The sequence below is a fragment of the Bombina bombina genome, chromosome 1, assembly GCF_027579735.1.
Source record: "Bombina bombina isolate aBomBom1 chromosome 1, aBomBom1.pri, whole genome shotgun sequence".
Taxonomy (NCBI): domain Eukaryota; kingdom Metazoa; phylum Chordata; class Amphibia; order Anura; family Bombinatoridae; genus Bombina; species Bombina bombina.
This window is the reverse complement of record NC_069499.1, coordinates 1,406,990,471-1,407,006,711: the sequence shown is the minus strand read 5'-3', so window position 1 is coordinate 1,407,006,711 and position 16,241 is coordinate 1,406,990,471.

The following is a 16,241-nucleotide window of genomic DNA, read 5'->3' as shown; positions in this document are numbered from 1 at the left end:
AAATTATAAGCACAGCCCAAAAGCACATCGAAGCAGAAAGACAAGATAATTAGGTCATGTAGGTGTATAGGGATCATTTGGGATGTAAAAGTGATTGTGTATTCAAATGTATACCCTACACTAGATATTTCAAGTTAGTGTAATATACAAGAAAAGATAAAGCTGAGTGCATATAGCTATTTGTGACATGGTTATCTCAGCTTCCTATAGACCTAGAAACTTGAAGGGTACCCTTACTGTTCCAGTAACCAAAGAATCACATAGTATATGCATAGCCCACAACTGGTCTAAATCAATAGAAATTTAACAATCACTAGTGTGAAACTTGAACAAATGTTAACATTGGGAACATTAGAATGACAATATTAAATTATGAACAGCATCATTAAACTAAGATTGTAGAGGCATAATACAAATGCAAGATGAAACAATCAGCCATGATGACGTTATCTTGGGATAGCCCAGGGGGCAAGATGCACATAAATCAATAACGCAGCAGTTCAAAATAGTATGCTAAGAGACCTTGAAACATTAGTAGAATAGTAACAACATACTCGCTGTAGACATTTTAGGTGTAAGTCCATGAATCCAGCTAAGCTATATGTGGCAGCAGAGCTAGGTATGGTAATCAACATAAATCCTTTAGATCCTATATAATTTTGCAAATGAAATAAACAAACCTCATCCGTAAAGCTTTGTACGCATGTAACAGCTAGACATAGCTAAAAAACTAGTGTCCAGAACTTCATATAAGTAGAGAGGAAAAATGAGTGTATTATATGCTGTATGCATTATAAGTAAAGGTGATATGGTGATTTAGTAGCCTGTATGCGATACCTGTCCACAGGGAAATAACAGTCTCAAACAGGATCAAACTTTCCTCAGCGCTGCATTGAGAAAAGAGGAAAAAGACTTCCACTATCCAATACCAAGCCTGGAGTCAGCCCGTCCAAAGGGTGGCAAGTAATAACGCATCAAATGCCAAGAAGACAAGTAGCCAAACTCACTTAAGCCCTGCATCGCAAAACGACCGCCATCAAGGGAAATCGCATGAGTAAGACCCATCAGCTCTGGATAAATCACGCCTCTGTGTGGCTGACCATTGCGGTGGCTGGGGCTAGACCGCTGGGTGGATGACGGTGCAGACATCGGGGCACAAAAAAGAACATGTACATTCGTTGCCATTGTAGCGCGATAAGCGCTGTATACCTCTGGGGTCTTGTAGGTGTTGTCATAATTCTTAGGAGAGATCTCTAGTGGCCTGCTCTCCGCTTGTCTGTGTCGCAGCGCCGAGTCAAGCGCTGCATGCGCGGACGTACTAACAGGATGAGTAGCCTCTGGGGGTGCAGTGTGTCCAGCCGCGGGTGTCTTGTTTACAGCAGCGTTCCAGCACAGGTAATCCGCAGCATGCTCACACTTCTCCACTAAACTGTTGCAATGAGGGGGTAGAGGACGCCGGGGCCCCAAAGCGTCGTACCCTGCCGGGGTAGCCATGTGATTGGGTGAATGAGCAGCATGGTCCGTAGGGGTGCCTTCAATCCTCTTGGATGTCAAAATGGACAGTTGTTCAAATACACTATAGCACCCATCAAGAAAGGTGTGTATGTCACTTATAATTTGCTCCGCAGTTTGCATAATTGGAGTGAGCGGAGGGCGCTTGGCTTAGGGGTAATGTTGGGCCCAAGATGGCCGATTTCAGAGTTGCCACAATCTAAGTGTCTCAAAGTCGCAAAATGTTGTCAATTTCGGAGCTCACAGTAGAATTAGATTCCCAAGGCACTTATGCCGGTCAGTATTATAAAAGGATTCAATTAATAAGCTAGAACAGTCTTTAAAATAGCATTGTATACATATTATAGCAGGAGCAGCTGAAATGTGCGACTGGATAGCTTCATAGTTGGCTCCGCCCCCAAACTAGCTATATTTAACCACTCTCTCCTACAACGTCCTTTCTAGTTGAGAGTTGCAAGAGAATGACTGGCTATGACAGTTAGGGGAGGAGCTATATTACAGCTCTGCTGTGGGTGTCCTCTTGCAACTTCCTGTTGGGAATGAGAATATCCCACAAGTAATGGATGATCCGTGGACTGGATACACCTTACAAGAGAAATAATTATTTGAATACATTTAAAACATTTTTATTGCAAATTTTTTATTATTTTGCAGTTGAGAGACCAACCCCTTGAAAACCGTTTATATTTTTATATTATCTCTTTTACTGTGGCATTTAAGGACAGGTAAGGATCTCCTGGAAGGGATATAACAAAGTTTTGTTTATTTCTACCCAAATGGTGAGGGAGGGGGGGGGGGGTGTTGCTTACAATTGTGTATTAATGAGACAAATGGTATTTCAGTATTAAAAATCATTTGCTCATACATATATTTTTACACTAGAAAAAAATGGTCATGAGTTTAAATACAAACTTTTGTTTGCTGTATGACTGTGCTAATTAATAGGTAATATGGAACAATAAGGGTTACCAGAGGAAGTGAGGGGAAGGAAGTACAAGGAGAGGTGACGGGGAAGGAGTTATCTCACAAGGGATTACAGGTTAGAGAATGGACAGAAAATGGGCTAGAAGGGGAAGGATTGTTTCCAACGTGGACAGAACTGACTAAAAAAAACAAAACACTGTAAAAACGTCCTCTCTGAAGTTTCTCTTGAGTTTTCTGCCCCCAAGTGGTAAATTTAAAAAATGACATGAGGCACGTCATCGAAAAGAAAAAAAAGAGGTAGGAAATATGCCGGTGCCTTGTCTAGACCTCAGGCTATTTATAGCTACGAGCTATTTATAGTACTTGTGTGCTGTAGGAGTTTTGGAATGGAAAAAAAAAAAGTTTGTTTCGATCTCTGTTCTCGGGAACAAAGTGCTTTCATAAAGTCTAGCCGAGGAAATGACTGAGTACAGTTAGGGGTTATCAATAGGTCTTTAGTTACTGCCTTATTTATATATATTAAAAAAAAAGGTATATATACTTTTTGGATGACTACAACAATGTATGAAGGAATTGTGTTCAGGACGTGGTTAAAGGGATAAAAGTTTTAATATAAATATTTTTTTGTTGCCGCTGCAAATACATCACTTTACCTGCAACAGGCCCATCATACCACTGCAACTTCTGCAAGGCATTTTGCAATCCTAAAACAAAACAAAAAAAACAATGCTGCATTAATCTTTCTTAATGTTGCATTGACACCATGTACAAGTGTACAGAGGTTGATTGATAGGTATGCTCTGTGCACATAGATCATATTTACCAGTTATCGCCCCTTATAGCACCAGGTACACCAGCCCAGTAAAAAAGAATCTACTGTAGTCTTTTTAAATGATGCTTAGCTGCTGCTCCTTTGGGGAAGTACGCTGCGGTTGAATCACCTAATATGTCACTTTAAAGAGACACGAAACTCAAACATTTTCTTTCATGATTCAGATAGAACATACAATTGTAAATAACATTCTAATTTACTTCTATGATAAAATTTGCTTCATTCTCTTGATATTCTTTGTTGAAGGAGCAGCAATGCACTTCTGGAAGCAAACACATCAGGTGAGCCAATACCAAGAGGCATATATGTGCAGCCTCCAATCAGAAGCTAGTTCCCAGTAGAACATTGCTCTTCCTGAGTCTTCTTAGGCATTATATTTAACAAAGGATAGCAACGGAACTAGTTAACAAAAGTAAAATGGAAAGTTGTTTAAGACAGTATGCTCTATCTGAATCATGCAATTAAAAAAAACATAATTTATGTAAGAACTTACCTGATAAATTCATTTCTTTCATATTAGCAAGAGTCCATGAGCTAGTGACGTATGGGATATACATTCCTACCAGGAGGGGCAATGTTTCCCAAACCTTAAAATGCATATAAATACACCCCTCACCACACCCACAATTCAGTTTAACGAATAGCCAAGAAGTGGGGTGATAAGAAAGGAGCGAAAGCATCAAAAATAAGGAATTGGAATAATTGTGCTTTATACAAAAAAATCATAACCACCACAAAAAGGGTGGGCCTCATGGACTCTTATTAATATGAAAGAAATTAATTTATCAGGTAAGTTCTTACATAAATTATGTTTTCTTTCATGTAATTAGCAAGAGTCCATGAGCTAGTGACGTATGGGATAGCAGATACCCAAGATGTGGAACTTCCACGCAAGAGTCACTAGAGAGGGAGGGATAAAATAAAGACAGCCAATTCCGCTGAAAAAAATAATCCACAACCCAAATCAAAAAGTTTTAATCTTATAATGAAAAAAACTGAAATTATAAGCAGAAGAATCAAACTGAAACAGCTGCCTGAAGTACTTTTCTACCAAAAACTGCTTCAGAAGATTCAATCTCCATACCTTCAAATTTAATGATTTGAGATCCTGATGGAAAAATGGGCCTTGAGATAGAAGGTCTGGTCTTAACGGAAGTGTCCAAGGTTGGCAACTGGCCATCCGAACGAGATCCGCATACCAAAACCTGTGTGGCCATGCTGGAGCCACCAGCAGTACAAACAAATGCTCTATTAGGATTTTGGAAATCACTTTGGGAAGAAGAACTAGAGGCGGAAAAATATAAGCAGGTTGATAATTCCAAGGAAGTGACAACGCGTCCACCGCTTCCGCCTGAGGATCCCTGGATCTGGACAGATACCTGGGAAGTTTCTTGTTTAGATGAGAGGCCATCAGATCTATTTCTGGAAGTCCCCAGATTTGAACAATCTGAAGAAATACCTCTGGGTGAAGAGACCATTCGCCCGGATGTAACGTCTGGCGACTGAGATAATCCGCTTCCCAATTGTCTATACCTGGGATGTGAACCGCAGAAACTAAACAGGAGCTGGATTCCGCCCAAACAAGTATCCAAGATACTTCTTTCATAGCCTGAGGACTGTGAGTCCCCCCTGGATGATTGACATATGCCACAGTTGTGACATTGTCTGTCTGAAAACAAATAAACAATTCTCTCTTCAGAAGAGGCCAGAACTGAAGAGCTCTGAAAATCGCACAGAGTTCCAAAATGTTGATTGGTAATCTCTCCTCCTGAGATTCCCAAACCCCCTGCGCTGTCAGAGATCCCCATACAGCTCCCCAACCTGAAAGACTCGCATCTGTTGAGATCACAGTCCAGGTTGGATGAACAAAAGAGTCCCCTTGAACTAAACAATGTTGATCCAACCACCAAGTCAGAGAAGATCGAACATTGGTATTTAAGGATATTAATTGTGATATCTTTGTATAATCCCTGCACCATTGATTCAGCATACAAAGCTTGAGAGGTCTCATGTGAAAACGAGCGAACGGGATCGCGTCCGATGCAGCAGTCATGAGACCTAAAATTTCCATGCACAAAGCTACCGAAGGGAAAGATTGAGACTGAAGGTTTCGACAAGCTGAAACCAATTTCAGACGTCTTTTCTCTGTCAGAGACAAAGTCATGGACACTGAATCTATTTGGAAACACAAAAAGGTTACCCTTGTCTGAGGAATCAAGGAACTCTTTGGTAAATTGATCCTCCAACCATGTCTTTGAAGAAACAACACAAGTTGATTCGTGTGAGATTCTGCAGAATGTAAAGACTGAGCAAGTACCAAGATATCGTCCAAATAAGGAAATACCGCAATACCCTGCTCCCTGATTACAGAGAGAAGGGCACCGAGAACCTTCGAAAAGATCCTTGGAGCTGTTGCTAGGCCAAAAGGAAGAGCAACAAACTGGTAATGCTTGTCTAGAAAAGAGAATCTCAGGAACTGATAGTGGTCCGGATGAATTGGAATATGAAGATATGCATCCTGTAAGTATATTGTGGACATATAATGTCCTTGCTGAACAAAAGGCAGAATAGTCCTTATAGTCACCATTTTGAATGTTGGTATTCTTACATAACGATTCAATATTTTTAGATCCAGAACTGGTTTGAAAGAATTCTCTTTCTTTGGAACAATGAACAGATTTGAATAAAACCCCAGACCCCGTTCCAGAACTGGAACTGGCACAATTACCCCAGCTGAGTCCAGGTCTGAAACACATTTCAGAAATGCTTGAGCCTTTACTGGGTTTACTGGAATGCGTGAGAGAAAGAATCTTCTCACAGGCGGTCTTACCTTGAAACCTATTCTGTACCCTTGTGAAACAATGTTCTGAATCCAAAGACTTTGATTCGAATTGATCCAGACATCTTTGAAAAATCGTAACCTGCCCCCTACCAGCTGTGCTGGAATGAGGGCCGCACCTTCATGCGGATTTGGGAGCTGGTTTTGACTTTCTAAAAGTCTTGGATTTATTCCAGACTGGAGAAGGTTTCCAAACGGAAACTGTTCCTTTAGGGGAAGGGTCAGGCTTTTGTTCCTTATTCTGACGAAAGGAACGAAAACGATTAGTAGCCCTATATTTACCCTTAGATTTTTTATCCTGAGGCAAAAAGGCTCCCTTCCCCCCAGTAACAGTTGAAATTATTGAGTCTAACTGAGAACCAAATAATTTATTACCTTGGAAAGAAAGAGAAAGCAAAGTTGACTTAGAAGTCATATCCGCATTCCAAGACTTAAGCCATAAAGCTCTTCTGGCTAAAATAGCTAAAGACATATACCTGACATCAATTCTAATGATATCAAAAATGGCATCACAAACAAAGTTATTAGCATGTTGAAGAAGTTTAACAATGCTATAAGCATTATGGTCTGACACTTGTTGCGCTAAAGCCTCCAACCAGAAAGTTGAAGCTGCAGCAACATCAGCCAAAGAAATAGCAGGTCTAAGAAGATTACCTGAACATAAATAAGCCTTCCTTAGAAAGGATTCAAGCTTCCTAGCTAAAGGATCTTTAAACGAAGTACTATCTGCCGTAGGAATAGTAGTACGTTTAGCAAGAGTAGAGATAGCCCCATCAACTTTGGGGATTGTCTCCCAAAACTCTAATCTATCAGATGGCAAAGGGTACAATTTCTTAAACCTTGGAGAAGGAGTAAATGAAGTACCCAGACTATTCAATTCCCTAGAAATTACTTCTGAAATAGCATCAGGAACTGGAAAAACTTCTGGAATAACTACATGAGGTTTAAAAACTGAATTTAAATGCTTATTAGTTTTAATATCAAGAGGACTAGACTCCTCCATATCTAATGCAATCAACACTTCTTTAAGTAAAGAACGAATAAACTCTATCTTAAACAAATATGAAGATTTATCAGTGTCAATATCTGAGTTAGAATCTTCTGAACCAGATAGATCCTCATGAGAAATAGATAAGTCAAAATGATGGCGGTCATTTAAAAATTCATCTGAAATATGTGAAGTTTTAAAAGACCTCTTACGTTTACTAGAAGGAGGAATAACAGACAGAGCCTTCCGAATAGAATTAGAAACAAATTCTTTAACATTAACAGGAACATCCTGAACATTAGATGTTGAAGGAACAACAACAGGTAATGGAAATGCTATCTGCGTTTGATAGCTTATCATGACAACTAACACAAACTACAGCCGGAGGAACAGTTACCAAAAGTTTACAACAAATGCACTTAGCTTTGGTAGAACCGACATCAGGCAGCACTTTTCCAGAAGTAGATTCTGATCCAGGGTCAGGTAGTGACATCTTGCAATATGTAAAAGAAAAAACAACATATAAAGCAAGATTATCAAATTCCTTAAATGGCAGTTTCAGGAATGGGAAAAAATGCAAAATGAAAAACAAGCATCTAGAAAACCAGAAGCAACTAAAAAGTGAGACTGAAATAATGTGAAAAAAACTGGCGCCGAGTATGATGCCCACATTTTTAGCGCCAAGTATAACGCCCACATTTTTTGGCGCCAAGAATGACGCCCATATTTTTTGGCGCCAAAAAAACGTCCGCAATACACATACGTCAAAAAATTACGCAATTACGTGAAAACTTCTGGCGCAAACTATGACGCCGGAAATGACGAAACTTTTGCACCAAAAAAGTCTCGCGCCAACAATGACACAATAAATAGAAGCATTTTCTGCACCCGCGAGCCTAACAGCCCGCAATTTTTGAAAAAAAGTCAACTGAAAATTTTAAGGTAAGAAAAATAAAATTTATATGCATTTTCCCCAAAAAAAAAAAGAAACTGACATGAAGGAATACTGATTATCCTGAATCATGGCAAATATAAGTTTAAACACATATATTTAGAACTTTACATATAAAGTGCCCAACCATAGCTTTGAGTGTCATAAATAGAAATAAGACTTACTTACCCTAAGACACTCATCTACATATAGTAGATAGCCAAACCAGTACTGAAACATGAATCAGTAGAGGTAATGGTATATAAGAGTATATCGTCGATCTGAAAAGGGAGGTAGGAGAAGAAATCTCTACGACCGATAACAGAGAACCTATTAAATAAATCCCCTAGAGGAAGACCATGGTATTCAAATAGGCAATACTCTCTTCACTTCCATCTGACATTCACTGCACTCTGAGAGGAAAACCGGGCTTCAGCCTGCTGCAAAGCGCATATCAACGTAGAAATCTAGCACAAACTTACTTCACCACCTCCATGGGAGGCAAATTTTGTAAAGCTGAATTGTGGGTGTGGTGAGGGGTGTATTTATAGGCATTTTAAGGTTTGGGAAACTTTGCCCCTCCTGGTAGGAATGTATATCCCATACGTCACTAGCTCATGGACTCTTGCTAATTACCTGAAAGAAAATGGGTTTTATGTTCCTTTAAGATAGAAACAGACAGTATGTTTATAAAATTATTTAAATATTTGTTTCTCAGTATGAAAAAAATTGTTATGCTCCAATGTACTCATTCATTGCAGTGCCATTCTAATGAATCCGTCAGTGGCCTTTTTAACCATGGGTATCTGACAATGGGGTAGATTACAAGTGGAGCGGTATTTGACGCTCCTACTCAAGCATAAACACCACTAGAAGTAATCTTTTTGTGTGCGCGGGTTAGAGTGCGTATTACAAGTTGAAAGTAAAAGTTTTGCACTTGAGTGAAACCCAATGTGCGATGACTTCAGGACTTCGGATATCACGACCGAGCTAACCTTTTCTCCCCATAGACTTTAATGTAGAGTATAGAAGAAAAAAACACTTATTACTCTCACGCTAACCCAACAGGAGTTATTAATATTTCACAATCCAATGTTCTTCACATACAGAAAATGTTTATTTTTATTATTTTTATTTGAAATAAATATTTTGATATATATCTATACCTGTATATTTATTCCTATAGATATATAGGTATAGATACATATTTTACATTACACTTTAAGATAACTCATATCGAGTTAGCACACATGAAGAATTAGTGTACTCCTGTGACACTTCTGTGCGCAAACTCGACAGGAGTACACTAATTCTTCATGTGTGCTAACCCGACATGAGTTATCTAAAGGTGCGTAATGTATTTATTAAACATAAAATATTGAAATTTATCAATAATTTAATGTAAATAATTATTATAGATTAATAACAAGAATAATAAGCAAGAAAGTTCAGTGTAAAGTGATGTGAGCAGACTGGAACATGGAGCTGTTACTATCCGCAACATGCAGAGTTGTTATTGGGGTAGTGGTGATGTCATGCAGTTCATATGATATGATATTAGATAGCGAGGGTTTTAAGTTTCAGTTAGGAGGGTATACCATTCCCCGGTAACTTATGTGTTTTAGTGGATGTTCCACTTGGGCTTGTAAGGCAGAGTGTGAATCCCTTCTTTATTGTACACTAGGGTCCACATCTAGCGGTCATTAACCCTGTGTAATGTGAAGTGGCCTCCGCTAAGCCCATACAACTTAACACTTATAGTGACCGTGTATTTCCTTATATTGTCCGCAGTCCATGCTAGCAGAACCCTCAAACCCGTCTGTGTATTTCTTCTGACGGGTACTTGACTGCAGCTTGATCCTCCCAGCTTTCCCACTCTGCTCGGCTCCGCAAACCGTTAGGTGACTCCCCCTCTTGGGTGTGACATAGGTACTCGGAACAGCCCAATCGTGTATGAATTATAGCGTAGAAATGGAGTCCCAGTACTCCATGGATAATATCAGAAAAAAAAAACTCCCAAAGGAATCCAAAAACGAAGGGATGATGCCGCTGGATATCAAAAATTAAAACATCCTCAAATTTTATTGATCCTTTAAAACGTGGTAATAGACATGGTAGTGGACTCTATACAAAAAATCATATGTGAGTACAAGTAAAAATAGTCTGACCGGTTTCGGCCAAGTAGACCGTAGTCATAGACTTAAGTCTACTTGGCCGAAACCGGTCAGACTATTTTTACTTGTACTTACATATGATTTTTAAGTCTATGACTATGGTCTACTTGGCCGAAACCGGTCAGACTATTTTTACTTGTACTCACATATGATTTTTTGTATGGAGTCCACTACCATGTTTTAAAGGATCAATAAAATTTGAGGATGTTTTAATTTTTGCTATCCAGGGGCATCATCAATTATTATAGATGTACAAAAAATATTCTAAAAAAATCCATAGAATATATAAGTATATTTTACAGTACCTTTAATAATTATTAATCATTATTATTGTCATGAATTCACCGTTCATCGCCGTGTCGCCGCGGCTCCCGGATCTCTTCTGGGGTTCTACGTCACGTTGCTAGGCAACGTGACGCATTCTCTGACAACCCCTATGACGTGGCGGCCTCTCTCTGCCTTTAAATCTCGGCGGGAGATTTACTCGGTGCCCGTTTGTTCTCTCTCTTCTGCCGGTCCCTGTCTGAGTGAGTACAATCTTATGAAACCTGACCCTATCCTCCTCGACTTTGTTTTGCCAATGCCTCTTGCTTCCAAATCTTGTTTGCCTGCTAACCTGCCTAAAGGACATTATCATTTGTTTGCGGACACCTGCTTAAAGGGACATTATCTTTGTTTGCTTTAATCCTGCTAATAAGGACATTATCATTTGTTTGCTTACAATCTTGCTTAAAAGGACATTATCATTTGTTTGCTGACACCTGCTTAAAGGGACATTATCTTTGTTTGCTTTAATCCTGCTAATAAGGACATTATCATTTGTTTGCTTACAATCTTGCTTAAAAGGACATTATCATTTGTTTGCGGACACCTGCTTAAAGGGACATTATCTTTGTTTGCTTTAATCCTGCTAATAAGGACATTATCATTTCTTTGCTGACAATCCTGCTTAAAAGGACATTAACATTTGTTTGCGGACACCTGCTTAAAGGGACTTTATTTTTGTTTGCTTTATTTCTGCTAAAAGGACATTATTATTTTGTTTGCTAACAACCTGCTTAAAGGGACATTCTTAGTTTGTTGCAAACCTGCAAGAAAGAAGCATATTCATTTATCCACTATCAACCTGCTTAAAGGGACATAAGCTTTGTTTGTTTCTATTTTCCTGAGAAAGGAACGCTATCTCCTGTAAATAAATTCTATCCTCAAGAAGATATTTTGAATTAATATTCTTTTGGGAAGTTCTGATACCCTGCTTATTTTGTTTCCTGAGTGGGTCACGTCCTGGATATTTCTCAGTGTGCTAGCGTGTGTTTTAATATCCACGCTAGCAGTTGGGTTAAATCCTGAACTGACTAAATACGGCTGAGCCCATACAACTTAACACTTATAGTGACCGTGTATTTCCTTATATTGTCCGCAGTCCATGCTAGCATAACCCTCAAACCCGTCTGTGTATTTCTTCTGACGGGTACTTGACTGCAGCTTGATCCTCCCAGCTTTCCCACTCTGCTCGGCTCCGCAAACCGTTAGGTGACTCCCCCTCTTGGGTGTGACATAGGTACTCGGAACAGCCCAATCGTGTATGAATTATAGCGTAGAAATGGAGTCCCAGTACTCCATGGATAATATCAGAAAAAAAAAACTCCCAAAGGAATCCAAAAACGAAGGGATGATGCCGCTGGATATCAAAAATTAAAACATCCTCAAATTTTATTGATCCTTTAAAACGTGGTAATAGACATGGTAGTGGACTCTATACAAAAAATCATATGTGAGTACAAGTAAAAATAGTCTGACCGGTTTCGGCCAAGTAGACCGTAGTCATAGACTTAAGTCTACTTGGCCGAAACCGGTCAGACTATTTTTACTTGTACTCACATATGATTTTTAAGTCTATGACTATGGTCTACTTGGCCGAAACCGGTCAGACTATTTTTACTTGTACTCACATATGATTTTTTGTATGGAGTCCACTACCATGTTTTAAAGGATCAATAAAATTTGAGGATGTTTTAATTTTTGCTATCCAGGGGCATCATCAATTATTATAGATGTACAAAAAATATTCTAAAAAAATCCATAGAATATATAAGTATATTTTACAGTACCTTTAATAATTATTAATCATTATTATTGTCATGAATTCACCGTTCATCGCCGTGTCGCCGCGGCTCCCGGATCTCTTCTGGGGTTCTACGTCACGTTGCTAGGCAACGTGACGCATTCTCTGACAACCCCTATGACGTGGCGGCCTCTCTCTGCCTTTAAATCTCGGCGGGAGATTTACTCGGTGCCCGTTTGTTCTCTCTCTTCTGCCGGTCCCTGTCTGAGTGAGTACAATCTTATGAAACCTGACCCTATCCTCCTCGACTTTGTTTTGCCAATGCCTCTTGCTTCCAAATCTTGTTTGCCTGCTAACCTGCCTAAAGGACATTATCATTTGTTTGCGGACACCTGCTTAAAGGGACATTATCTTTGTTTGCTTTAATCCTGCTAATAAGGACATTATCATTTGTTTGCTTACAATCTTGCTTAAAAGGACATTATCATTTGTTTGCTGACACCTGCTTAAAGGGACATTATCTTTGTTTGCTTTAATCCTGCTAATAAGGACATTATCATTTGTTTGCTTACAATCTTGCTTAAAAGGACATTATCATTTGTTTGCGGACACCTGCTTAAAGGGACATTATCTTTGTTTGCTTTAATCCTGCTAATAAGGACATTATCATTTCTTTGCTGACAATCCTGCTTAAAAGGACATTAACATTTGTTTGCGGACACCTGCTTAAAGGGACTTTATTTTTGTTTGCTTTATTTCTGCTAAAAGGACATTATTATTTTGTTTGCTAACAACCTGCTTAAAGGGACATTCTTAGTTTGTTGCAAACCTGCAAGAAAGAAGCATATTCATTTATCCACTATCAACCTGCTTAAAGGGACATAAGCTTTGTTTGTTTCTATTTTCCTGAGAAAGGAACGCTATCTCCTGTAAATAAATTCTATCCTCAAGAAGATATTTTGAATTAATATTCTTTTGGGAAGTTCTGATACCCTGCTTATTTTGTTTCCTGAGTGGGTCACGTCCTGGATATTTCTCAGTGTGCTAGCGTGTGTTTTAATATCCACGCTAGCAGTTGGGTTAAATCCTGAACTGACTAAATACGGCTGACATTACAAACGGGCCATAAATGGACCCCACTGAATTATCCATGGCCGTGACTCACCAGGGACAGTTACTGGGATCTCATGCTACCCACTTGCAATCCTTGGATACTAAGCTGGATCAAATCACTACATTATTACAGAGCTTGGTTGCTCCTATCCCTCCCAATCCTAACATTGAGGCATCTTCTCCTCCTATTCCCAACAACCAATCACAAGGACATTTGAGTCCTAGGATTCCTCTTCCAGATAAATATGATGGGAATCCTGAAGATTGTAGGGGTTTTTTGAATCAATGTCGACTTCACTTTCGTAACAGTCCTACCCTTTTTGCTACTCCCTCATCTCGGATTACATTCCTTATTTCCTTAATGAAAGGAAGAGCTTTGGCCTGGGTATCACCTCTGTTAGAAAAAGATGATCTTATACTTCAGGATGTGGATGCTTTTCTTTCTGTTTTTTCTAACGTGTTTGACAAACCTGGAAGGACTTCCGCTGCTGAAGCTTCTCTATTAGACCTACGTCAGGGTGGTCAATCAGTGTCTCAATATGCCATTGAGTTCCGCACTCTTGCATCTGAAACTAATTGGAATCAGGGAGCTCTTAGAGCAGCTTTTCGCAAAGGACTTTCAGAACGTCTCAAAGATGAATTGGTGTATCGGGAACTTCCAGACTCCCTAGAAGCCTTAATAAATCTTTGCATCAGTCTTGATTCTAGATACCGTGAACGCCAACAAGAAAGAGAAAGAAATCAGAGGTCCTCAACTCGAACTCCTTTTCGTCTGGCTCCTCGTTTTTCTAACCCGGTAACAACTGCCTCTCCTTCTCCTGATCAAGCTGAACCTATGGAAGTAGGAACCATAAAATTAACCGAAACTGAGCGTTTGAGAAGACGTTCTCTTGGCCTGTGTCTATACTGTGGCCTTAAAGGGCATTTATTAAGGGATTGTCCTACCAGGCCAGTAAAAGCCAGGGCTTAACTTCTGTCCAGGGAACTAAGTTAAGCCAAAAACAAGTTCATTCCCTCTTTAATAAACTCTTTGTTCCTGTAACCCTTCAATTGGGTGATAACAAGATTCATACCCAAGCTCTTATTGATTCTGGTGCTGGAGGAGTGTTCATTGACTCCACTTTTGTGTCTACTCACACTATTCCCTTACTAAGAAAGAAGTTTTCAGTTTCCGTCTCTACTGTTAGTGGAGATCCTTTGGGTTCCGGACTCATCCAGTTTACTACTATACCCATACTTTTTTCTGTCGGAGTACTTCATTGTGAGAGGATATGTTTTGATGTGATTACTACTCCTCAATTTCCCATAATCCTGGGTCTTCCTTGGCTTCAGTTACATAATCCTACCTTTTCTTGGACCCATGGTGAACTCACCTCCTGGGGATTATCTTGCCATACTAACTGTCTTCAACCACTTACTAAAATACCACTCACTATTGCTCTTACTACCGATACTTCTGGTCCTCTACCTACGCAGTATCAAGATTTTGTCAATGTCTTTTCTAAAAAAGAAGCAGAACGTCTTCCTCCTCATCGTTCATTTGATTGCCCTATTGATCTTCTCCCTGGAGCTCCTTATCCTCGAGGCAAAACTTACCCACTTTCTAGGCCTGAAAATGTAGCCTTGGAAGAATATATCAAAGATAATTTGGCCAGAGGATTCATTCGACCCTCCTCTTCTCCTGTAGGGGCTGGGTTCTTCTTTGTGGGAAAGAAGGATGGCGGACTGCGACCTTGTATCGATTACAGAGGGTTAAATCAAATTACCATCAAGAACAGTTATCCTTTACCCCTAATACCTGAATTATTCACATATCTTCAAGGTTCCACCATTTTTACCAAGCTCGATCTCCGTGGAGCATACAATCTTATCCGTATGCGCAAGGGTGATGAGTGGAAGACAGCCTTTAACACTCGATTTGGGCATTATGAGTATCTTGTCATGCCGTTTGGGCTGTGTAATGCCCCTGCTGTTTTTCAACACTTCGTGAATGAGATTTTTCGGGATTTCTTGAATATTTTTGTTATCATTTACCTTGACGATATATTATTTTTTTCTCAGAACTACCAAGATCATATACATCACGTCAGGAAAGTACTTCAACGTTTAAGAGATAACCATCTATTTGCCAAACTGGAGAAATGTTCTTTTCATCAAAGGTCCATTCCCTTTTTGGGATATGTAATCTCTGAATCAGGATTTGAAATGGATCCAACTAAACTCTCTGCCATTTTGGAGTGGCCTAAACCTGATTCTCTTAAAGCTCTGCAACGTTTCCTGGGATTTGCCAGTTATTACAGGAAATTCATCAAAGGTTTTGCTACTATAACGTCACCTCTTTCGTCTCTCACCAGGAAAGGACAAAACTGTAAAGATTGGCCTCCTGAAGCTGTTGAAGCTTTTGATTCTCTCAAAAAAGCTTTCTCTTCTGCACCTATCCTGCGTCACCCAAATCCGGATTTTCAATTTATTCTTGAAGTGGATGCTTCATCAGTTGCTGCTGGGGCTGTTCTTTCCCAACGTATACCTGACACAGGAAAGATCCACCCTGTGGGATTCTTCTCCAAGAAATTTTCTCCTTCTGAATTAAATTATGATGTAGGTAATAAGGAGTTACTTGCTATTAAAATGGCAGTGGATGAATGGAGGCATTGGTTGGAAGGCACTTCTTTGCCGTTTACTATACTCACAGATCATAAAAACCTTCTCTATCTTCAAACGGCCAAACGACTGAACTCCAGACAAGCACGTTGGTCTTTGTTCTTCTCACGTTTTCATTACAATCTGTCTTATATTCCCGGTTCTAAGAACATCAAGGCTGACGCCCTTTCCAGACAATTTCAAGACACTTCAACTCCTGAAA